The sequence below is a fragment of the Apium graveolens genome, chromosome 10 (genome assembly GCF_009905375.1).
Source record: "Apium graveolens cultivar Ventura chromosome 10, ASM990537v1, whole genome shotgun sequence".
NCBI lineage: Eukaryota > Viridiplantae > Streptophyta > Magnoliopsida > Apiales > Apiaceae > Apium > Apium graveolens.
The window spans coordinates 83414609-83438937 of record NC_133656.1 but is presented as its reverse complement, the minus strand read 5'-3'; the positions used below and the strand labels follow the sequence as shown (position 1 = coordinate 83438937).

Genomic DNA, 24329 nt, shown 5'->3' with positions numbered 1-24329 from the left:
GAAACCCTTGTGTTTTTTGTGGTGTCATCAACGTCTACCTCATCATGTATCCTTTCACCATCTTATGATTGTTTCTGAGTGGTGACCACAGTTTCTTGAACTCTGTCACATGATGTTGGCAAGGCTTGAGAAGTGGATTCAAGCCTTTTATTAGATGAAGAAATTTGTGAAATAAGATTAGAGATTTCATAATTGATTTTTGGCAACTCCTCATGAATGGATGAGGGAGTTTCAATTGATATGCTCTCATTGTATGTACCATCCAAATGTCTTCTTTCAACCTCTTGAGGTGCATACTATATACATGATGCATTGGGGAGAATACTTTGTTCAATAGTGACACCTTGTTGAGAAGGTGCCCCTAGAGTCTGTTGATGCCCATTTGTTACACACTATGCCATAAGTCGTCTATTGTAATGCCTAAATACTGTTACAATAGGCCCGAAAAATGTCAATTACGTCTTTATAACACGAGAGGGAGTTACATTTACGAGCATTATAATTGATACCCTAATATAAGACTTCTTTGATCTACATGTAACAATGATAAAAATGTTACAAGAGGCAACTAATGTAACAATGTAATGCCCAAATGTAACACAAAATGAGTGATGCATTAATCAAGATTGCAGAAGTGGCCTCGCACATAGGGCCCACATAGCCTATTGTAACAGTCTATTTTATCTTTTGTAACACCATTTTTTTAAGTAAATAACATTAGCATTTGTAATGCAACAGTATACATAAACATAAATTTCACTAGAAAAGGCAAATGTAATAGGTAATTTTAAAAAAATTGAAATACATGTTTTGTGTAAAGAAAAATCTCATTAGCAATAAAATATCAAAGTTGCCATACATAACAGTCTCAATTTCCAAACCTTAATAAAACATAAGAGTCTCATCTTCAAACCATACTAATCAATACACTCTTTACACACGCACACAAATACACAAATATTGGTTCATGTTCAGAAGTCAGTACTAACATGAGTCACTTTAGAAGAATGACAAAGCCACACTTATGGTTGCATGCTTCTGAATAATCTGATTTCTTTCGCCTTTTGGACTCCTTATTGATATCGCTAAAAGAACAAGGCATTACTGAGGACTTTGATTTCATTTGGTCCATGTCGATTTTCTGAACTGCAATGTCGACTAGATTCTTATTTATCAGCTTATCAGGAGGCTTGGACTGTGTTGACCTATCCGCTTGTACACCACATGGATCTCCTTTCTGTCCAATACTTGTATTCATTTCACAACCATTCACAAAACACAGAGGTTGTCCGCTTATGGAATTTCCCCCTGTAGAATAGGCTCAAGATATGTTATAGCCAAAAAAGTACACAACCCTGACATTTTTTCAAGATCTTAGACGAGTAAACATAAAAAGGTGGTTAAAGCTACAGAATATCTAAACGACACACATATTCCAATAATCATACAATGTCTTACCAGAAGCAAGTGGATGAAATAAGTCAGCTAGGGGAATCAAACACAAGCATTTATAGACTGATATCACACTTTCCATATGACGTGCAGATTGTGTCTCTTCTTCATTTAGACAAAATATAAACAACAAATAATTGAATTTTAACTTAATCTCAAATACTTTTACGCATTTGCAATAATAGCAAAGAGAGAAGATTTGTTAGCTTGTCTGGTTTTAAAGTAAAACTCGTCCAAGCCCTACATTAGCAACAAAAAGTCCTAACATTTATCCATTAGTATGTTACGTACATCATTTCTAGAGTAAAAGTTTGAAACATATAACAGCTCTGTAATATTGTAACAGATAACGAATGTGTTCAATAGTTTGAGACGCACGATGCCTCTATATTAACTGCTCACAAATACGTTTTCGCTTCAACACAATATTGTTATAAACATATGTATTTGGCCATACACTGCAATGGCTAACATATGAGATTCAAGATTCAACCATATTTGTAAAAAAATATTACAAATTCTAATACTAAAAATACAATAGACACATAACTAGAATGCAGTTAAAATTCACAGATTATAGATAACAACACAAAGCACAACCGTAACCAAGTAATTAAGTCCTTGTACCTCTAGCAATATATTGCCTATTGCAAGAAGGACATCTGGAACCATTTCCTGTCTGATCATAAATGCATGAACTACACACACATTCAAACAAAAAACCCAGTTGACAAAACAAAAATTACAAAAAACTAGATAGAACGATTTAATAAAATCAAGAAAAATATAAGTACCTGCATAGAAAATGATCACATGGGAGTAAAACAGGCCCATTAAGCAACTACAATCTCTAACAAAAATTTCATAAACAAAACAAAACTATTTGAGCATAAACTAATAGTAATATTATTACATAAAAAACATGTAAAATTTCTTAAATTTTGAACAAAAGAAATAATACGCACTGTAGTATACAGTTGAAAAGATGTATTTGTACATGAATCAAGACATTGAAACCCATATATTGATTACGCTTTGTCTTTAGAGTTTAAACATACCGGATAGCAGGAAAAATATAATACAAAAGTTCACACACACCAGTTAAGCCTCGTGCATGTGGTGCCTACTTTGAGCAAGTGACCTTCTTCTCTCTTGCAAGTATCGCGTATTACATTAGCATATTGGGCACCTCAGAACATGTATTAAGCTGCAAACGGAGCAGCCTCCAAATTGAAGAAACTTAACCAAGGACCAGAAAAATTAGGATCATCATAATAATAAATATTACTCAAGCATATTTCTTTTCCATGAAGAACATAACTCAATCAAAAGGACTGCTTCTTATAAATCAGTCTGCTAACAAAAAATGTAAACAAACCTACGAAACCTATCAAGATTTTGTAGAACTGATATTTTTCCATTAATCAGCAAGAAGTGTAGAATACATAATAATAGTGACCTCGGTCTGTAAACAAACATATCTAAAAGTCTTTGCTGTACGAAAGCAACACTTTGTTGTAAATTTCCGGTACAGGGACTGCGAAATCATAACAAATAATAAGATTTACCTCATAAACCTATAATTCAGCAGTTTTTGCTGCACAGTAGCCCAATTAACCATACCAATGATAATATAATTCTAGACACAATCTGATTCACAATAATTCAAAATTTTTTAATAATTTCATATTACGCTCTTATCAATTTGTTGCAACATTTGAGAGCTTACAAACAACAAAAGGTAAAATTTTAAATTGTAATATTTAAGCCTCACCAACAGTATTGTAGATAGCTAAGTAATTATCACCACAAATCGCAACCACCAACATTACATAAAAAATACAAGAACATGAAAAACTAATGATAGAATATACAAGGTGTGTTGAATATTTACAGTAATTGTGTATACACATGTAGATACATTTAATAAGTAAGATACACACATGTAGAGACACACACACGTACCATATTGACATTGAATTAAAGGAGGAGAGGTAGAGGAAGATGGAGAATGAGGGAGGGAGTGAGGGAGGGATAGAGAGAGAGAGAGTACCTGAGAAGCAATTTGTTTGTCGAATTGATGTTAGAATGGGGTGACTCTTTCAACTTCGCCGCTCTCCATTATAAATTCAAAGATCTGAAGAAGCCCTGCACACATAAATAGAGAGCGATTAGTTGAAGTTCATGTAAATAAAAGCCCTAAGTAAACTCAAAATTGATAAAACCCCTGTTTTGAACTCAAATTCAAAGCCCTAATTTTAAAAACCAGACTCATCCATGAATTAATTGAGATCTTAAACATACTATGAGGTTGTAGAAACAGTGCGATGAGGTTGTCGTGGTGCAGTGGTTGGTGAGGTTCGAGAGAGGTGAGGTTTGAGAGAGAGAGAAAAAAGAGGGTCAACGAGAAAGAATGTTGGAGAGAGAGGTGAGGTCTAAGGAGTGAGTTTTGTTAAGTCCAATCATTCATTTAGGCGGGAAAAATGCCGCCTAATAATTCACCTAGTAAATTGTGTATCATTTTTAATTTTTTTTTTAATTTTACCTTTTAATTTTAATTATCAAAATATTATTTATTAAATAAAAAACAAACAAGTAACTTCGGTATTTATGTATAATCTATTTTTAAAATTTTTATTATATAATATATTACAATTTTTATTCATAAATAAACTATAATATAATTTTAATACTAATGTATGATAGTTTTTTCACTTTAATATTTTTAAAATTAAAAAAGTAACTAATGTAACAGTAGCCACTTGTGTTACATGTTGTACAATACCGACATTTCTCTGCAACACTAATCTATAGCAATTGTAACACTAATTGAGAGATGTTATAATAAGACAAAAATTTATTAACAAATGTAATGTAGCTTGTAACACTTGTATTACAGATAGAGAGTCATTTGATGTTTGGAGATTTCAGACTTGTGTTTGTAGATTTTGGATTTGAAGGTTGGTTGAGGGGGAAGGTATAGGTTGTGAACTTGATGCAGATAAAGTGCCAAAAGAATTCTGAATAGCATTCTTGATATCCTCCATTACCAAAGCTGATGGTTCATACCTAGCCTTGTACAATTGATCCAGCTTGAACTTGGAGTCAATATTTTGAGTTATGTACTTCTGAATCACCTCATGCAAGGCTATGAAAGATTCCCTGAGTTTTGGAACACTTTCGTCAACTTGTGCAAGAGAGAGAGAGCTTGAAGCTTATCTAAAAACTTGTTGAAATTTCACTTCATGTCTGAGAAGGTAGACATATAAGTTCATCAATCCTTTAATTTATCAATTTCTTCAGAGCAAGTTGATGATCATCAATTTTTTTCTTAATTGCTCTTCAAATGTGATGAAAGGCGTTGAGCTTTGTACACTTCAGTGATAGCATCATAAACTTCTTGAGGAGCGAGGACCTTGGCATTGCTTCCCAAAATGGTGATGTACTCTTCTCTAAACTTAGCCAAGACCTCCTTCATGCTCACTGTGTAATCCTTAGACAGCTATGCATCCACATTCATATCTGCTTCATCTGCAATTTTAGCTTGTTGTTCTTCAACATCCTTCTTGTATGAAAGTAAAAATGCTTGATAGTCTTGATTAGACATATTAGTTGTGTTATTCCCAAACAATCTAACAAGTAGAATTACAGAAGGGGGGGGGGGTTGAATGTAATTCTTAGTTTCTTTTTTATTTAAGAAATTTTTACAAATATAATATAACTGTGTATGAATATGCTAAGTTCGGGTAAAAAATATTCAAGTATTCAAACAAAAAGTAAATAAACAATGATGTTTAAAACTTTCTAGTGAATTGTTATTTCCACCAGAGATATATATAAGTGTAGATGATCCTTGTGATGCAATAATGCATACAGCTGCTTACAAGTAAGTTTATAAAGAGAGAACTAAGAAATTCTTAATAGATTATGCCTTTTCTTTTTCTAAGTTCTTTCGATCGATATTTTTCTACTTGCTACTCGTGGTTTATATATTACCAAGTTACATTTGAAATATACAAAATAATAAAATAGAACTATCCAAGTCTAATCACATGCTTCTTCATTTCTCCATCCAACATCTTTGTATTTCTTCAAGTTAGCATAGAAATGGAAATGCTTCTTGATCTTCATAATCCTGATTATAGGCTGCCACATTCCTTTTGTGTAGAATCAACCCATGTGACTGTCAAGTCACTATCAACTTCTATTTGAATTTGACATCCGTCGAGACTCTGTTGGATCATCCGTCGAGACTCTGTTGGATCATCTGTCGAAACTTTATTGAATTATCCGTCGAGACTCTATTGGATCATCCGTCGAATGTGACTTGGGTCATCCATCTAAGCCTTGCAGAAATATCCGCTGAAAGTATTTTCATAGAAGTTGACTTAATTTCACTTATGCAAAATTATAAGGCATCTAATATATATAATTAGCCAACCTATTTTACATATCATTCTTGTATTCAACATGACTTAGAATATCCTACAACTTCTAATTCAGTAAGACATTTAGTACACAGGAATGTGCTACAAATACTTATTTTAAACATAAGCCTATAACATATTGCTAACAAGTTCTGAGGAGCTGTTGATTAATATTTGCCAGGCCTGCATGCTGATTAACTAGAAGGTCATCCATTGTAGTAGGTTAAGCTTGAACATTTTGCAACCATTGAGAGATGAAATTAGGTTGTTGTGATGAGGTTGAAGGTTTATTGCGATCTTTTGAGGTTGATGGGATGGAAGTTGTAGTGTTTGAGGTTGATGGAAGGGTTGGTGAGACTGTTCCTATGACGTGTCATAGTTTGACTCAAAGCATGAGTTGTGGTTGTGATAGTGTGTTGTTCATTAGTAGAGTGAACCTCCATTTAAATTAGAGGGGATTTGACAAGAATGTTATCATGTACCATGGCCGCATACCCTTATTCCTCTTGCAAAGGACGAGAACCTGAATGTGCTAGACTTGCCTTCTCAATGACTGGATCATTGGAAATTGTACTCCCAGCTTTAATTGACAAACCAATTTCAGCCATGATTGTGAGGGGAGTTGTTCCTGCTTGAGAAACCTCCAATTGAATTGGAGAGGATTTGAGTAGGTCCCCCTCAAGAGTACTACCCTCAAACCTAGCAGTTTGTGAAGATTGTGGTGCACATGAAGGTACAATAGGAACCTGCACAGGGTCTTCAAAACACTGATGAAACCCCTATATTTTTATGGTGTTATCAAGGTCTACCTTGGCATGTACCCTCTCATCATCTAATTATTGTTTCTGAGTGTGACCACAGTTTTTTGAACTGTGTCACATGATATTGGCAAGGCTTGAGAAGTTGATTCAAGCTTTTCAATATATGAAAAAGAAATTTGTGAAATAAAATAGAGATTTCAGAATTGATTTGAAACTCCCCTAAATAGATGAGGGAGTTTTAATTGATGTGCTCTCATTGTGTGTGCCATCTAAATATCTTCTTTCAACCTCTTGAGAGTGCTCAAGAGGTGGTGCAGACTTTATACATGATGCATTAGGGATAATGCTTTGTTCAATAGTGATACCTTATTGAGAAGGTGGCCCTAGAGTCTGTTGATGCCCCTTTGTTACAACTGCATCTTCTTGAGAAGATATAGATGTGGTTATTTGAGTGGTGAATTAAATCTTCCTTAACTTCTTTGGCTTTTTTACCAGGTTTGACTCTGTTTGTGTTTGGTCCTCACCACTCTCAGTAATAATTACCATTGGTGTTTTCTTTCTCTTCTTTTTATAGACTCCACCCTGGTGAGAGGATGAAGTAGTTGATTTCCTAGCTTCTAATGGTGTTGAAGGAATGTCTTAGCTGTGGAAGGCCCCTATGTGATATCCTGTTTGTGTAGTTCTACCAATGCAGAGGCTATAGTTGTACTAGTTATAGCACTTGATCTCATGTCATGCATAGGGTAAGGGTAGATTCTAAATCTCTCCAACATGAAGTTAGTGATATTTAGAGCTACATTTACTTGATTCTTTGTAGTCAGTGAACCAAATAAAATTTTGGACACCTATTTACAATTGCCTATTTGATTTCCATATATTCATTTCCTTTAAGCATATGAATTTCAGCTACTTTATGATTTAAATTTGATATTATAAATCTAGGGAAGAAGATTTCTTTACCTTTACTTACCAAATGCATGGTCAGCCTTGTGCGGAGTTCTCCCCAGGATCAACATACCAACATTGAGGTGCCTGTTGTATGCTATGGAATGCACCAACTTCTACACCATACTGGAGATGTTGTCATATCCAGTCTTCTTGCATGTAAAATTTCTAATGATTGAGTCAAAGATGATGGACCATGCTCTCCTTAGATTCTTCATGTTCAGCATGGCCATGTAAACCTTCTCACTATAGTTTATGAAATCCATAAACTCAGCCAACTCCTGTGTTATTGGAGCCTCCATAATGCTATCTGTGGGTAATTCCCAAGCCCTGGTTAACATTATCAGCACCAAACTCCAAAACAATACCTTGAATTGTGTAGTTAACCACCATTGAGACTGCTTGATTCTCATGGACAATTATGTTCACAATAGTTGAATTCCAAAACTCGTTGAACACATCTAAATATAGCACATGATTAACAGTTAAAGTTCTAGCAAGATAGGATTCAAACAAAAATTTAACAAAGCACTTGAAAGAATCAGGTGCTTGATTTATATCCACAAATGCTAAGTAATTGGTTCCATCATTGGGGATAACAGCTCTAACATTGTTGGCATTCATTGGAAGTGTTTGAGTTTGAATGGGTTGTTAAGTGGTATTTATGACACTTTATAACGCTCCGTAAAGCTTTGAATTGATGATTTGTACTCAATTTGTTAGTTTTTTTAAGGTGTTTTTGTAGTGTTTTTGTATTTCAGGCATTTATCAGGATTGCAGGTGAATTATCATTATTTTGATGCTAATATGGTGTTAGGAGGATGTCTAGAATAAAATCTCGCGAAAAGACCAACTCAAATCAGCAAGAATAGAAGAAGTCAAAAGTTTTTCCAGAAAGACGGCGCGCCCATGCTGGTCAAGCGTGCGGCCGCGCCCAAATAGCTGAATATCAGCACGCCCGTGCTGGTCAAGCACGCGGCCGCACTAGATCGGGAGAATTGAATCATGTTTCTTCTGGAATTTTGATATGTTGGACTTCTACTCCGCATGGGCTGCTCTATAAACATAACTTATGCTCGTTTTTCATAACAAGACGTACTAGAGCTTAAAGAGAAGGCGTAAGAAGACCGAAGCACAGAATTCAACCAAGGAAAAGAAGATCTAGTTTATACTTGTGATTCTTTGTTTTAAGTTGTAACTTTGGATGCTAGTTTTCTTATTCGTGAACCTATACCCTTGTTTCGTACTTGGTTTATTATTTATTCAGTATAAAGACTACGTTTATTATACCATGCTTTCATCGGAACCCATGTTGATGATGACTCCAATTATGGGCTAATCGTTATCGTGGGATTCTAGCGGATTTATCTATGGATTTCTTTAGCTAATTTGTTTTGATGTCTTAGTGTGTGGTGATTGTATGATAACCTAATATTGGTTGTGCTTATTCATCTTATGAGCATCACGAACTTATAAAAATAGCGTGTTAATTCTTAATGAAGTGAAAGTGAATTTAAGAGTTTAGAACTTGCCATGCTAGCATAGGTTCATGTATTTGATATGCATGATTCGTAGGTAATTTTAACCATCTTACTTTCCCTATGTAATCATGATAGATAACTTGTGCATTAACCCATTATGTTGTCAAATTCTATAGACATATAGGGTCTCAATATAATTGGTGTATATTCACCTTCTATCTCTTTTGTGGATGTCTGGTAGTATGGTATTCATACAACGAAAGTTGGTGTTTATCAGTTTCGTGTTATCTAATTAGTGTCATCACCACTACATGTTAAGGTTAAGAACGAAAAGGCTATTGAATGAAGTATTTAATGAAGTTAGAATCCCATGTTTGTGTTATATAGTATTCTACTCTCTTTACTCTCTCTTAGTTAATGTTCTTTAGTTTAATCTGTTAGTTAATCGTAGAGATAAACAACCTCAATTTGTTAATCGTCTTAGCATTGGATAATAACCATACAATTGTTGCATAGATATATTGATTAAAGTTAACCTAAACCTGCCCTGAGGGAATGAACTAGAATTTATTCTATATTACTTGTGAACGCGTATACTTGCGTGAATTTTAGCGCGTGTTTAGAGACTAACAAGTTTTTGGCGCCGCTGCCGGGGACACGGTGTTAATTTTTAAGTTATGTGCTTGTCATCAGTGGTCGTTAAAGTTCATTGACTCGGACATTGTTACTTATTTGTTTCCTTGTCGTATTTCAGGTAGTCTAGTGAGCGTGTATGCATACGCATTCTCAGACTCGTAAGATAACTCTGGATCAAGCTGAGGAAGAAGTTGTAATAGTTAGAGAGAAAGTTGAAGAAAGAAATCTTAGTTGAGAAAGAAAAAGAAGCACTTGTTGCAATGGGAAAACCAAATGCGAATCCAAAGGCTTTGATGGACTACCTCAACCAAAGATTGATGATATTCAGTCTAGCATTGTTCAACCAGCCATCTCGGCTAATACCTTTGAGATCAAGTCGAGCACGATTCAGATGATTCAGAACTCAGTTCAGTTTGGGGGTTTTCCGAAAGAAGACCCCAACATGCACATTAGATATTTCATCGAGATCTGTGACACTTTCAAGTTTAACGGAGTTTCTGAAGATGCTATTAAATTGAGGCTTTTCGCATTCTCTCTGTGGGATAAAGTTAAGTGTTGGTTACATTCTCTACCACCGAGGTCTATCACTAAATGGGAGGATCTTGCTCAAAAGTTCTTAACTAAATTCTTTCCTATGGAAAAGACTGCGGCAATCAGAAACGCACTTACTTAATTTGCTCAGCAATCTGGAGAATTTTTGTGTGAGGCTTGGGATCGCTACAAGGAGATGCTTAAAAAGTGTCATCACTATAAAATGCCTGACAGGATGATCATTACCTATTTTATAATGAATTGGGTGCTACTTCTAGACCCATGCTTGATGCAGCATCAAGAGGAGCCTTATGGGATAAGAGCTACAATGAAGCTTATGACTTGATTGAATTGATGGCTGCGAATGAATATCAAAATCCTTCTCAGAGACTAACTCAGGGCAAGGTAGCAGGAATTCTGGAGTTGGATGCAGCTACTGCTATAGCTGCCCAACTTAAGGCTTTGACGATGAAGCTGGATACTTTGGCTAATTATGGAGTTAATCAAATCACTAGTGTCTGGGAGCTTTGTGATGGTGCCCATCAGGCTGATCAGTGTGCTATTTCTAGTGAATCAGCTCAGTTCTTGAGCAACTTTCAGAGGTCGCAGCAACCTGTACCAGCCACCTATCATGCTAACAACCGCAATCATCCTAACTTCAGTTGGAGAAACACTCAGAATGCGGTTCAATAGCCTTATCAATAGTATTTAGCGAAGCAATACAACCACTGGTTTTCAGCAACCGCAATATACACCAAGGCAGCAACTCCAACTGCAGTAAGCTAATGAAAAATATGAATTGAAGGAGTTGAAGTTTATGTGTAAGAGCCAAGCGGTTTTTATCAAGACCTTGGAAAATCAAATTGGACAAATTGTCAATGCCTTGCTAAATCATCAACATGGTACACTCCTGAGTGACACTGAAATACCAGGAAATAGGGAAGCTAAAGAGCAGGTAAAGGCAATCACATTGAGGTCTGGGAAGGTTGCAAATCCCGAACAATCTCAAGGTTTGGATGAAGAAGTTATGGCTGAAGAAGAAGTGCAGAAGGAAGAGAAGTGAAGCCAAGGAAGACTATTGTTGAACAACTCCTCCTGAGGGTAATACAGGCGAGAAACGGATCTATCCTCCACTGCCCTTTCTTAAGTGGCTGCAGAAGAAAAAGATGGATAAGCAATTTGAGAAGTTTCTGGAGGTGTTCATGAAATTTCATATCAACATACCTTTCGCTGAAGCTCTTGAATAGATGCCTAGTTATGCGAAGTTTATAAAAGGTATTCTATCTCGAAAAGTGAATCTTGATGACTTAGAGACCGTTGCTCTCACAGAAGAATGCAGTGTTGTGCTACAACAGAAGTTGCCTCCAAAGCTTAAAGATCATGGAAGCTTCACTATTCCTTGCACTATGGGAAAAGTGTCATTCGACAAATGCTTATATGACTTGGGAGCTAGCATCAATCTGATGCCTTTGTCAATCTTCAAGAAGTTGGACTTACCTAATCCAAAGCTGACTTATATGACCTTGTAGTTAGCCAATCGTTCTATTACATACCCACGTGGTATTGTGGAGGATGTCTTGGTCAAGGTTGATAAACTCATCTTTCCTGTTGATTTTGTAATTCTTGATTTCGAGGAGGATAAGAAGATTCTTATAATCTTGGGAAGACCTTTCTTGGCTACTGGCCAGACCTTGATAGATGTGTAGAAGAGTGAACTTACTATGCGAGTGCTGGATGAGGATGTGACTTTTAATGTTTTCAATTAAATGAAATTCCCTACGGAAAATGAGGAGTGCTTAAAGGTGGAGTTGGTCGATTCTGTGTTTACTTCAGAACTTGATCAATTGCTAAAGTTTGATGCCTTAGAGAAGGCCTTGTTGGGGAATTCAGATAGTAAAGATGACGAAGGTGATGAGCAATTACAATATTTGAATGCTTCTCCCTGGAAGCGGAAGATGGATATGCCATTTGAATCTCTTGGAATGGAGGAGCTGGATAAATCTCCAAAATGCCTCAAGCCATCTATTGAGGAAGCTCCTACACTTGAGCTTAAACCATTACTTGAACACTTAAGGTATGCTTTTTTGGTGATTCATCTACTTTTCCTGTGTTTATTGCATCTGACCTTTCAGGTAGTGATGAGGAAAAACTCCTAAGAATTCTGAGAGAGTTCAAATCGGCAATTGGATGGACTATAACATATATTAAGGGAATCAACCCTTCTTATTATAAGCATAAAATTCATCTAGAGGAAGGTAGCAAGCCTACTGTTGAGCAACAGAGAAGACTTAATCCAATCATGAAAGAAGTGGTGAAGAAGGAAATTCTCAAGTGGCTAGATGCAGGGATTATCTATCCCATTTCTGAAAGTTCTTGGGTGAGTCAAGTTCAGTGTGTACCGAAGAAAGGTGGTATCACCATTGTTGCTAATGAGAAGAATGAGCTCATTCCTACTCGAATATTTATGGGATGGAGAGTTTGTATGGACTATAGGAAGCTGAACAAGGCCACAAGGAAGGATCACTTCCCTCTGCCATTTATTGATCAGATGCTCAACAGGTTAGTTGGGCATGAGTACGACTATTTTCTGCATGGCTATTCGGATTATAATCATATTTGTATCACTCCAGAAGATCAGGAAAAGACTACCTTCACTTGTCCATTTAGTACCTTCTCCTTTAGACGAGTTTCTTTTGGTCTGTGTGGCACCTGCCACATTTCAGAGATGCATGATGGCCATCTTTTCTGATATGATTGGTCAGAATGTGGAGGTGTTCATGGATGACTTCTCTGTGTTTGGAGATTCTTTTGATGAGTTCTTGAAAAATCTTGGTAACATTCTTAAAAGGTGTTTTGAGACCAATTTGGTTCTCAATTGGGAAAAATGTCACTTTATAGTGCGACAGGGCATTATTCTTGGTCACAATGTCTCTAATAAAGGTCTTGAGGTGGATAAAACCAAGGTGGGGGTCATTGAGAATCTTCCTCCACTAATTTCTATTAAAGGAGTTTGCAGCTTTCTTGGTCATGCAAGTTTCTATAGGCGGCTCATCAAGGACTTCTCAAAAATCTCTAAACCTTTATGCAATATTGTAACGTCTGAGAAATATTATGTAATTATTTTTATTTTTATCAATAAATAATTATTATGTGATTATTATGTGAATTTTGGGGAATTATGTGATGATTAATATTAATATTGGATGTTGATATCTGATAAAATTAGGATGTTTAAATTTCTAATTATCCAAAATTAAATATAGATAATTTTGGTATTTTTCTGGTAATTTTTGGATTATTATATGATTTTATAAGAATTGATAAAATTAATAATGATTATTTTTACGTAATTGTAAAATTAATTTTTAGAATCAGAAATCGTTCCACTTCAACCATTTTTGCATTTTTACAACCCGAAACTCTTCCGAAAACTCCTTCTAAACCTAATCTGATAATTCTGAACGCTTTTCATGTTTTGACTTTTTCGATCCGGGGTACGGTTTGACTCGTACTAGTCCCGACGTCAAATTTTTGATACGCTAATCATTTTATAGATCAATAAAAATCCGTATTCTCATAAGGCTAGATATTATTACTTTATTTTCATATAGAGTGTTTTATAGGAAGCTCTGTTTTGATAATTATCCAAATCTGGTATTAAAATGGTATCGTTATATAGTTACTTAGCGGCTAAGTAACCTATTTTCGGATCCGATATGTAAATGTAATTATCAAATTATTAAATAAATAAAATATGTGATGAGTCTGTTAGCTGTGTGTTACTTTATTGCTAATCTTGGGTAATTGTTGGATACGAACCTTAATTGTATAATTAATTATTGAATTGTATGGCATTATTTTGTTTTTAAAATGGTTCTTATTGAATATTTACTCTCATAAATGCTAAAATTATTTCTAAAATTATTTTTGTTATTTTATAATTTTATTTATTATATTTAAGAGTTTATAAAAATTAGAAATTAATATTTTATTGATTAATTATCTTTAAATGATTTTCTGATTGCATTTAATTGTAAAATCAGTATTTAATTCCAGAATACTTAAAAAATCATGAAAATTTTATTTTATTAAGTTTGAAATATTTCGAGAATTTTAAGATTATTCCGGAAATTTTTTGACTTTTATTTAACCGCACGTGTATTCGTTAACTCATAAAATACGGGTCTGATATGCGATCCCAAAAATGGTTTATAAATTTTTGAACATTTTATTTTATTAGTATTTAATCACCCCGAAAATTTTAAAGTTATTTTCATAAAAGTTTCGGGTTATCTTACCCGTAAATTGTTCGCTAAATCAGTAATTACGGAGTAAAAATCAGATAAGGACTTCATTTCTTTTTTTCCCTCCTTTATCCTCCCATATCAATTGCCACAGCCTCCATCAATCTCTCTCTACTCAACCTCCCTCAATTCTCTTCTCTCTCTCCCTGTTTCTCTCCAGATTCTCTCTCCCCTTCCCCGTTTTCTTCTTTTCTTCCCATTTTTGCCCCTTCTCTATTCCTTGTGGTTTCGTTCTTCACCTTCCGGTGAATTCCTGTTCAATTTCTAGCGAGCCACAGCCTTGCTTCATTTTGGTATTCTGATGTTCGATTTCGATTCCTTTCAAACTGTGTATATATATTTATGTATATATGTGTGGAGGCTTGTGTGAACTTGTGTGTCGGATCCCCCGTTTCTTGTGCCGCCCTGTTTTCCGGTGCTGCCCTCCTTGCTTTTTCGGGATTTGTGTGATGTTTTTTTATATATATATTCCCTGCTATTTTATTTTCGGTTATGCAGAAGTGGTGTACGTGTATTAACTGGCGATATTTGATATTTTTCAGGAAAAATTACTGATTAATTTCGTGATGCAAATGAAATAATCGCAAGTTGGAATTTTTGTTTATCGGTGAAATTTGTCTGGACACCTAAAATTATTTAGGCACCGACAAATTTTACCGTCGTCGACGATGAGCCTCGACGAGTCGACGGTGGACAATGATGATTAATGATGAGTCCTAAATCCTAAATAAATAAAGTTAGTGTAAAATAAATTCCAAAATGAAAATGAATAATAATAATTAATAAAGTGAATTGTGTTGGTGGATGGGATTGGTAAATTGGAGTATGGATTGGATTGCATTGTGATTATTGTTTTGTTTTGATGTCGATTGACTCGACGTGTAGGCCGATAAATAAATAACGAATATACGTACTTTCCGAAAACAAGGACCGAACCAAGTTTCGAAGATGTGAACCATAATTGCTATGTGTATTTCAACAATACATATAAATATAAGTTGGATTATGAAATCGTATGGGTAGAATAGGATAGTGATGTGATGTTAAGAGAAACGATTATCTGAATTAGGGTATTTTAACCCTGTAGGTCCTAGTCGGAAGACCCGAGATTTGATGTTGGACTAGGAATGATCTAGTGATTAGACGTCGAGATTAACGAAGTTCCAATCGAAGGGCCCGTGTGTTGGGATCGTATCCAAAATGGGATGGTAGTTTGACATTAAAGTCGAACGTTCAAGTCCAACCAAAGTCAACCAGTAATAACGATTAAAGCTTATTGAGGCAAGTATTCCTTATTTTTCTTTCAAAATACTGCGAATATTTCTTCATTCCTATTCTAAGTTCAGAATAGTTAAATGTTTTATATTTCGCTGCAATTACTCTTGTTATGCATGTTCTTTTCATTATTGTTCCTATATTATCGATTGCTCTCTTGAGAAAATACCCATTCTTTCGGGTTATTTGTGAACCTTGAATTGGGATATTTTGAAATCAAAATGATTTGACATCAAAATACTCCATGAGCTGGATAGTGATGTGTGGGATTAAGTGTTCTTAATCCTTAGGACCGGGACATAACCGGATCCTTGAGATGGGCCATAGAGCCTAGGTACCCAATTGGATCTATATAGGGAGATATAGATCTGCACTGTATCCTGGCTGATCAGCAGGATATAGGTGCGAACTAGTGTCCAGTTTAATTTGTTGTTGATCGCCATTAACGGCATTTTCTCTCGAAACTTTTATGATTCCAAAACTGGACAAAACCCTGATTCAGGAGATGAATCTGGGTATTACTTGTCACTTTTAGGTTTATAATTAAAGGCTGCTAACAACCAATATTTATTCGCTCAACTCCTTCAAATAAATAGAATCGTTCAAAATGTGTTTAAAGCTTTTGTCCGGAAATTTTCCTTTGATATTGATATTTGAAACTCAAATTATATACTTGCTGGGCATTTTTGGCTCACTCTTGCTTTGTAATTCTTATTTCTTTCAGAAACAGATAAGGTTAAAAGTGAATAGCTTTGATAGACAGCAGAAGTTAGAGAAATCTACGTTGCGAGTGGACGAAGATGTTAGAAAAATAAGACAAGGGCATTAGTACAAAGGTATTTAAACTTGTATTATAGTTGTTATGAGTTGTTTAAGGTTATATTCTTGTTTCATACCATAACCTGTAAACGATCCGGAATTAAGGGGTTATTTATTCATTATTTTATTTTATGTAAAAATTGTTTCGTGACACCAAATCTTGACCCCAGATTTGGGTTGTTACAAGTTGGCATCAAAGCTACAGGTTATTGGTCACTGAAATAAGAATAGGTGAGGATAAGATATGAGTGATAGGCCATATAAGATAGGAAAGAGCTAGGCATGTTCAGGTTAAGTTGAGTTTAGTGCGAATTAGGCTTAGCAGATCCGATATGGAAATAATAAGATAGGATTGTTGAGAAACGTGTGAGGCGAATATAGCAACGCTATAGATATATTAAGTTTTCAAATCCTATAGTAATGAGGAAGCGACAACTTGACGGAGATTGGGTATGTTACCCTATTTTTCATGTGATTTTAAGGAAAAATGCAATTGAGTCTTGTGAGAACTTCGTGTAAGAGAGGCTAGGTGAGTTTTAGTACGATTTAACTTAGAATTAGGTAGTAGAACGAGCTCCACGCCGAAGGCAACCAGTTGATGGAAGCTGATAAAGAACCAACGTTGCACGTTTTGAAGGCGCCACCGTTGCGAGAAGATTCATATCACATATCGGGCGCTGCGCGAGGAATGGTATTTACCTTATTAAGTATAGGAAAGACTAGCAAAGAGATGCGATCTTATCTGCAGAAGGAACGTCGAATGACATGTGGGGTTGTAAATATAACGTCAAGGATGACGATGAGAACATCAAAGAAGTATCAGATAACATCATAGGGTTGGATTTACGAATAAAATGGTATACAACAGTAAGTAAAGTTTCGTCCATCAATAAACAGGAGTAGAATTCAAAGAGAAATAGAAGATATACCAAGGTGGAGAGACCCGTATATGGGTATTCTTTTAATTAAATATCTCGTTAGCAAATTATAAGAATAGCAAGTAACTTATACAGTAATGACGACCAAATATTTGAGTTTCAAAATTTTAAAATGAGATTTCGAAAAAGATTTTCTTAACCAACTTTCAGAAAATTTTGTATAAAATGAGTTTTATAATTTGGTTGTCGAACTACTACTTAAGTTCTTGTTATTAAAAACAGAAAATGACTTTAAAAGAAGAATGGATTTAGACTCAGTATTGTTAATTTGGGGGACCAAGTAGACTCACTAGTAAGAAGAAAGTTTAAAGTTTTCGTGGAAGATGAAAGTAAACTTTGTTTAATAACATCAATAATTGAATCAACATGTTAAAATATTATTTACCCAATTCATGAAATTATTAAACTTTTAACGAGATGCATGATTCAGATGGACAGATGATGATTGAAGAAAATGAAAGAATCTTCCAGATGATTGGAGAAGAATCGTATTTCTACTGACGAAATTGAGGCGCTGTGTGATCAATGGTTATTCTACGCGGCATAGATGAAATCGGAAGTAGTGATTATAAACTTCGCAAGGACGCGATTATTATCAAATCATTAAAGCATTTCAGGTGGAGGCATTTCCAGATGACATCCCAAAGTTATAATATGATCCAAACTTTAAATCTCTCATTCGAATGATTCTGGGAGGCATACGTAAGTGAAGCGTGGAAGGTGACCAACACTGACATTCTTTTCTCTAATATAGTAACATATGTTCTTCTTAATTCTTGAATACGTATGAGCTTCTTCTATCGTTAAATCATATATGGCAAAGGTGAAAGAAAATTTATTGTATTCCTTCTGAATTGTTTCTCTTCTCAAATTATTGATTCCTGATTGAGACAAACAGTGTTGTGGTATGATGCTTTGTCGAAATGATGAAGAGTCGGGTGGGACGCCACCTAATCATGTGTTGTATGCCATATAGTATGAAAGAATGGCCATCTTGTATACAAATATGGCTGTCTCATTCACATCTAAATCTTCGCTCATTTTTCTTCCTTCAATTTATTGACTTATAGCTCCTCCCAAGTAGTTGTTGCATCGTTATTCCTTATTCAGTTTTTCAATCAAAATCATATTCACAAACTCTCATCTTGCGTAGAGTCTGTTCTTTGATGATTTCAAAAGAAATGGAATAATCTCGTGTGACAGGTAGAATTACGTGTCGAAGGTGGATATGATTGAGAGTCGATAAATGATGGACATTTTCAAGCAAGGAAGAATGGATACACCTACAACGCGGTCGTGGCAAAGACATCAAATCATACTGTTGTTTCTATTACGAAGATCTCATCAGTATAGTAAATTACGTTAACGCGATGCAGTTCAAATCAGAGGATTTTGACGTTAAATGAATGGTTAGCGAACCGTAGCAAATGAAAATTAGTCATAAAATAAGGAAGTAAGGCTGTATGCATCAGACAAAGCGAACGAGTGTCGGGACAACAATTGAAGATCAAGGGAATTCTGAACACTGACTCAGACAGGCAACTAATACGTGAAGCATCCATTCCTCGCGGAAAGATATTTGTTGTGAAGATTCAAGATCGAAGAAATCTTAATTGCAAACAAATTTTGAATGTGTTCTTCAAGAAATTGTGAAGTTCTTTACCTTGATAAAATAAGTTATGGTAAATTTAATACCCATAACCGGGTCGGTGACGAAAGTTCGATACGGGAACATAAGTGGAAATGAGGCAATGGTAACTCGACTGTAAAACCTTTTGAGAAATAATGATCTGACGATTGAGTTTCCACCAAATTGCGAAGATAATAATGAAAACCATGCATGGTTATTAAAAGATAAACAAATAAGTTAATGAAATTAAATGTGTATCGTCAACAACAGAGGATTAATGTGATTAGTTGAAAGATGCGGTACAATTTTTTAAAAGTAACTACACACAATTAGTAATGACAAGAAATAGGTTAAAATACTCGTGGAATAAAATTTTTGAGAAACAACGAGATAAATTTTAAAGTTCATTAATAAAATTTTGTAATATTCTGAAAGAATTGAGAAAGGTTTGGTTATATTAATCATTGTTGGATTAAGACCCTATCCCAATTAAAAGATATATGTTATGTTAATAGTACATCTGATGATCAGCGTGGTGTATTCTGATATGTTGAATTGATGAAATTGGTTGATAGAAATGGATGGGTATGATTGGGGATGCTTTGAGTGATTGATGGTGTCGGCTTGAGTCCGACTGGTAGTCGATGATATAGGGGAAGTGCTGCCAAAATTTTCAGAAATTACCCTACTTTTAAGGATAAAGAAGTATATTTTCACTCCCATTGGTACTCCAACCGATTGAGATCTCGGTTCTTGAGAAAGTTGTTATGTCTAAATTGACTTTATATAATTGATCTTTGATTTCATTTAGTTAGTTAACACTTGGTTTAATTGATCAATTAAAAGAGTTAATTGATTAACTTTACCAACTAATGGGTACTTAAATGAAGATCGATTCCAATTAGATTAAGTCACACTCTGACATGATTCTCAGTTCCGAAATTAAAGCAGTTAGGAATTTGGAAGAAGTGGTGGCATTAGCAGAAATCGAAAGTTTAGTAAAATTAGCGTGATGTTACTGCAGACATGTGCGGGATTTTATCTAGATGAATACGCCCTTTTCGATAAACAAGAGGAACAGAAAGTAACATGATAGTAAGAACGAATATTTTCAAGAACGGAAGGTTCAAGATAAAGCAAATAGATTCTATCATCTGTAATAGTGTTCCACGAAGGACTTGGATGTATACCCATATCGAATGAAGATTTAATGGAAGCTACTATAAATTAGTGGAGAGAACGTTTGCAAACACTGAAGATCCAAGATAGAGCAAAGAAATGTTACCATCTGTAATAATACTCCATGAAGGACGTGAATGTACATCCATGTCGAATTACGATTTAATGGAATATGTTGTGAAATACTGGGAAACTCGCAAATCCAAGTATCTGATGTAAGATAAAGACCGACGAAGTCTGCATGTGAACTCAGGAAAAAGGAATGTTGATCAATGGGGGAAAGTCCAATACGCGATTGGTGATGATTGAAGTAAGGCTAAGAAAATAGCTACTGATAAATTCTAATAATTCTGTTAATAAGAATTTAAATACTATAAATAAAAGCCTTTATTCCAGTGTTAATTCCATAAATGATCCATCTAATAATGAACATATTAGTATTATCAAGAAAGAGAAATTCCTTATGTATGAAAGAGAGAATGAATAATCTATATATTTTTAATGACTACTCCTTAATTTATCCATTTTCCAAATGGGTACCCATAACCCATATTAAGTATAAAATCGCTAGATCCATGGATAAATCCACAAAATTTACCCAATGGGTAAATAAATTTACCCATGACCCATATTAAGTATAAAATTTATATATCCATGGATATATCCATATAAGTTTACCCATTTTTTTACCCATCAAAACACTAAACATGGAAATTTTTTGAATTTTAAAATTTAAACATCTTATCTAAGGAAAGCTTTGCATGATTTTCTCACATATGTTACAACACTAATTCAATAATAATTATTGATTTCCTTATTCTCTCTCATTCTTTGCAAGCATGACCTAATATTGGATCTACCCGGTTATCTATGATTCTATTTTTATAACTGATAACGTGATTTTAACAGCCATTAACCAACCCTAGATACAACTTTCTTCTATGCACGAATGTATCAATTCAAATTCAAAAATCCATGATCTTTTTTCATGGATATATTTCATCTTGCCTTTCAAACTTAGATTAACCATAACTACACTATCTTTTTCATGTGTTCTTCTTTTATAGGTCGCAAGCGACCCCCTCTCGGGCCTTCTTCTGGCAATAAAGGTTCGACCTTTTACTGGAGTCCATAAGGAATATATTGTGTGTTTTCATAAGCAATGTGTTTTTGATATTGTTGTAGGTTATCGGAAGAAAATAACCCAACTTTTTGGTATTTCCAGTGTTGAAGAGTTCCGACAAATACAGTCAGATGTGGCTGAGAAAAAAAATCCCAATTTTATATACTCTCTAATGTCAGGTATGCCATTAATAAATATAGTTTCTGTTTTGCTGAAACGGATAATATTTACATTAAGACCTTTTTCCTGTAGGACGTGAACGACTTCCTCTTGGTTTTTGCAATCGTTATTCCGAATCTAATGGTTAGACTTTTTGTTTCACAAACTAATTTTCTCAGTGATTAGTAGCAGTCATTTGCCTTGCAAGTCCAAATATGTTTATGTACCTTCGTTCCTCAATTTTGTAGGAGGTATTGGCCACTGTTCTAATTTGTACAAAAATGTGACTACTCCATCCCAGGAGTATTGATTTGTTTTGTTTCCCAGAATAACTTTCTCAGAGATTTCTAGAGTCGTTTGCCTTACACATCAAAATATGTTTGTGTATCTTTATTACTCTATTTTGTATTAGGTTTTGCCCATTGTTCCGACTTTTACAAAGATGTGGGTACTCCATCCCACAATGCTATTAGGAGTTTTAATTTATCTCAAACCAGCGGTAAAACACAACTACACAGGCCGTCAGGTTATTTAATTTTCAGTATTGGATTTTTTTATATCTTGGTTGATTTTTATATATATTCAAGTAATACACCCTGCTTCATTAATGTAGTATATGATATTTTGCTTAATTTATTTGATGTGTAATGCTTTATATTTCTGGTTGTACAGGAGAACAGTATAAAATTGGTCATACACCTCAGACGTCCAATATTACAGGAAATACTTCACATCGACATTTATAGCTGAGAATCAAGATCCTAATATTTTGACGTCAATTTGCAATGGTATGCAACCTTTATATTGGACTCGATACTTAGTTTATGATATGTATTAGGTAGTGGCTATTGTGAATTTTGGACGTGAGATATGGAAGAAAAAGCAGCGCTAAAGCTGATAGATGAAACTTCGAATGATGACGCGTCATCTATTCCACAAACAAGTAAGTTAATGGTTTGATATATTTTAGGATACAAAGATTTGATTTTTCTTGATTTCTTATCGTGTTACAAACAGACTTCATTAGATGTTTTTGTGAGTTACCTGCTTATGTTTAAATAGCTCACAATGTGTGAAATTCTTCAAATTATATACCTGCTTATGTTTTTGAAATTCTGACAATGAAATTTGGTTGTTTGTTATGTCAGAGTAATCGCTCATGGATTAGGAATTTGAGCCACAAGCAGAGCTCGAGAGTGCTACTTTAGATGTGTCTAGCCTGTTTACCAAGATTGCACTGTATGCAACATTTAGATATTAAAACTACTTTGATGATTTATCCATGCTAATTTACTAATATCGTCTACTGATTACTCAGAGCGCAAAGACAAGATTAAAAATGAAAATTGAATACTTATAGCATGACATGTAACACATGTTCCAGACCAATGCATTCTACCGCAGGTGATGTATTGATACTCATTCTAAGTGTTGACACATATTTTATCTAAGAAGTGTAGCCACTACTGCAATCTAACAAGGTATGAACAATTACGAAAAAATAACTTGCATAATTTAATTTAATCATTTAACATTTGTGTGTGAATTCTTGCATGTACATCGTGTGTAATAGGTCGACTTGGCTCTGTTTGGGCACGTTCATAACTATGAGAGAACATGTGTTGTGTATGGAGGAGAATGCAAGCAATGCCCAAGAAAGGTAGGAAAGAAGACTAAGTTGTCTACAAAGGAACTGCAGTTGAAAGACTGTTCCGTTGCAGAAGATTTAAGTCCAAGCATGTCAAAGACCCGAATTTTAACTCAATGCAAAACACCTGTAATTTCTTCCATATAAGATGTTGCAACTTATCAAGTCTAATCCCGAAGAAGTAATCAAGCCTGATTAATTCAAGTCGATCAGTGATGAGGGAATGTCAATGTAACTTTGTGTGGGAATGATGGATGAATAATTGTGTTTTATGTGTTACAGTTTACAGAGATATCTCGGGCTTATGAGGTTTTTACTGATCCCGAAAAGCGTGAAATTTATGATCTGTGCACTTAAGGAAGGAATGGGAGATGGTGGTGGTGACCTTGACCCACAATACATCTTCTAATCTTTCTTTGGTGGTGAAAGCCCTTTCGGTAAGTTATACAACGACGTTGCTTTGTCTGATTCTGCTGAATTGCTGGTGATGTTTCTTTGTTTGTGTTTAATTGTCATAGTTAATAATTGCTTTGTTAATTTATAGGTGGTGGTGGTAGTAACAGGGGTCGAAGGAAAATCAGAGAAGAGGATGATGTCACTCGAGGATTTATACAGTGGCACTACAAAGAAGCTCACGCTATCCCGCAATGTGATTTGCGCAAATGCAATGGGCAAATGAACGTGTGCCCCGTGCATATTTGTTTCTCTTCATTATATCAGCTAATCAATCCTCTTTAGGTGTTGCTCTGGAATCTACAATGGTATTATAAGGGAGCTCTCGCGGTCGTGCGATGTGATTTTCTCAAAATACAATGGTTAAGTGAATTTGTGCCCTGTGCACATTTGCTTCTCTTCGTTATATCAGCTGATCGCCCGTTAACTGACAACGAGGTAAGAATGCAAGTTTAGCATCATCAATATATTTGCGCTATAACCAGAAGAGACCGGATAATAGTTAACCTACAAGTATACAAGATGAATTTAATTTTCAAGTAGATTATGATGTGTCAGATAGTAATTT

The 24329-nt window shown here is 34.9% G+C and overlaps 1 long non-coding RNA gene and 1 other non-coding gene across 3 annotated transcripts; both read right to left on the bottom strand.

Moving 5' to 3' along the window:
• Positions 1-808: 808 nt before the first annotated feature.
• LOC141692503 (uncharacterized) lies at positions 809-3888 on the bottom strand. Of its 2 annotated transcripts, XR_012562837.1 has the most exons (6): positions 3757-3888; positions 3506-3600; positions 2551-2691; positions 2247-2302; positions 2080-2150; positions 809-1308 (listed from the first exon to the last, which is right to left on the bottom strand). It is a non-coding gene; the product is annotated as an uncharacterized LOC141692503 (long non-coding RNA). The 2 variants fall into 2 exon arrangements; XR_012562836.1 differs by having other exon boundaries at positions 2247-2691.
• A 6463-nt stretch (positions 3889-10351) lies between these two features.
• On the bottom strand, positions 10352-10458 carry LOC141694913 (small nucleolar RNA R71). Its single transcript, XR_012564192.1, has one exon. It is a non-coding gene; the product is annotated as a small nucleolar RNA R71 (small nucleolar RNA).
• Between the last annotated feature and the right edge of the window lie 13871 nt (positions 10459-24329).